The following is a 2,682-nucleotide window of genomic DNA, read 5'->3' as shown; positions in this document are numbered from 1 at the left end:
CACTGTTAATCCCACTTTTCAGAGTTATTATTAATTGATAGCAGTGTGTGAACAAGTGTTTTCGGGACTGAAAGGGGAGGTTGAAAATGAAATCTTCAAAAATTAAAGACCTACAGCTATTTTTGTAGTAACTTACAAATGATTTTTTTCCTCTGCATTTAACCTTCCCTATGTGGTTTGTCAAATCAAATTTTATTTATATAGTGCCAAATCATAAAAAACTTGACATATAGAGCTGGTCCAAAGTAGACTCTCAAGCCAATTTACAGAATCCTCCAGGAGCAAACAGGTGACAGTGTTGAGGAAAAACCTTATTTAAACAGGCAGAAACCTGGAGCAGACCCTGACTCCTGGAGGTTGGATGTCTGCCTTGACCAGTTAGGGTTAAAGAGAGAGGTTAAAGCAGTGTTTTTCAACCTTGGGGTCAGGACCCAATGTGGGGTCGCCTGGAATTTCTAGTAATTGATAAAAAAAAACAAAAAAAAAAAACTTACTAATTAAAAATATATGGTGAATCTCAAACTGTGAGTCTGAAACTGAAGCACTGTGGTTCTGTTCATCTGTCAAATGTTCACTGTGGTCAGTTTCAGATGCTGCAGTTCTTTCATAATTCATAGTTTGAGTTCTTGTTTGTTCAGTATTAATTTTTAGCCTTGTAAATCCAAGCTGGACTGACTGTACATATCCTGACCAAGGAAAATAAAATTCTCACTTTGTGCAGTAATCTACACCTGGATTTACTGCCTGTGTCCACAATAATATACATTATATAGACTAAATGTCGTCTAAAATTAACGTTCATTTGCAACATAGTATGGCAAACTATTGCAATATAGCAAAAAAAAAAAAAAAGTCTCTGTTTTGAATGTCTGGGGTTACCACAAATTTGTGGTGTTAAAATGGGGTCACAAGCCAAAAAAGGTTGGGAACCACTGGGGTAAAAGAACAGAAAAGGAGAGACAGATGACGGGGGGTGGGGGGGCATGGATGTACAGCAAACTGAACTAGAACTGATAAAAAGTAGAACAGCTGGTGCTAGTATAATTATCAATAATTAGAACAAATGTCCATTACTGTTACTACAAGTACTAACAGTGGATGTACTACTACTGCAACCTCCATTTATCTTAGTATTGTCCTCTGCATTTTTCAGTGAAAGTCAGGGATTTTCCAGTACTTAATTTATTCTTCATGTAGATGTTCATGAAAACTCAGACTAAATTCAAGTCATTATATCAGAACAGAGAAAACTAGAGAAAAAGTGAGGTTTTTTTGGCCAAATTTATCATTAACTGAATGTAAGAACATTATACAACATGGAAAAGATGAGGAACTATTTTACTTGAATTAACTGTATTGATAAGTTTAGAGGTGCATAAGTTACTATATTTCAGATCAGTAGGTGCCTCTGGGTGTTAGTGGCTGTTTTGGGTTTAGAGCACAGGTGCCAAACATGCGGCCCCGGGGCCAAATCCGGCCCCCCAGAAGATATTAACAATCCTTTTAGTTCAGGTTCCACATTCAGACCAATTCAATCTCAAGTGGGCAGGATTCAGTATAATACTATCATAATAACATATAAATAAAGACAACTCCAAATGTTTCTCTTTGTAAATGTAAATATTTTCATGTATTTACACTAAAAGTATATTTTGCAAAAAATGTGAATAACCTGAAATGTTTTGAGAAGTAAGGACAATTTTAACAATATTCTGCCTGTTAAATGTTTTGTGTGTTTGTAGATCCACTGTGATCTGTAAGTTATAATGTACATGTGTAAATATTGTTAAATTACACTTATTTTTTTAGTTTGTCCATGTTATTCACATCTTTTGAAAGGATACTTTGTAGATGTAAACCTGTTCATAATGTAAATTAACTTTTTTTGCTCTAAAACAGGGGTGTCAAAGTCATTTTAGTTCAGGGGCCACATTAAGCCAAATTTGATCCGAAGTGGGCCGAACCAGTAAAATAATAATCATATATAAATACTGTCAACTCCAAACTTCCTCTACGTTTTAGAGTGAAAAAGTAAAATTATGTGATGAAAATGTTTACATCTACCAACTATCCTTTAAAACAATGTGAATAACATGAAAAAACTGACATTTCTTTAGAAAACTAAGAGCAATTTTAACAATATTCTGTCTCAGTTTATCATTTACACATGTAAATTATAGTTTACAGATCACAATGGATCTACAAACACACAAAACATTCAATAACAGGCAGAATATTGGTAAACTTCCACTTCAGACATTTCAAAATGTTCATATTTGTTTTGGGGTTTTCGCGTTTTTGTGAAATGATAGTTTGTTTTGGTGTAAATACAGTAAAATGACATGAAAATGTTTACATTTATAAAGATAAAAATGTGGAGTTGTGAGTATTTATAGGTTATTATGATAGTATTTCACTGATCCGACACACTGGAGGTTAAATTGGCCTGTATGTGGAACCTGAACTAAAATGATGAATATTTTCAGTGTAATTTTTGCATTTTACAAATTCATCCCAGGGGCCAGACTGGACCCTTTGGCGGGCTGGATTTGGCCCCTGGGCCGCATGTTTGACACCTCTGTTCTAAAAGATAAAGAAAAGTTTGGAGTTGACATTATTTCTATATTATTATGTTATTATTTTACTGGTCTGGTCCATTTCAGCTCAAATTTAAGTGAATCT

Source organism: Sphaeramia orbicularis, chromosome 21 (assembly GCF_902148855.1).
Source record: "Sphaeramia orbicularis chromosome 21, fSphaOr1.1, whole genome shotgun sequence".
Classification (NCBI taxonomy): Eukaryota; Metazoa; Chordata; class Actinopteri; order Kurtiformes; family Apogonidae; genus Sphaeramia; species Sphaeramia orbicularis.
Note: the sequence above shows the minus strand (reverse complement) of the source record.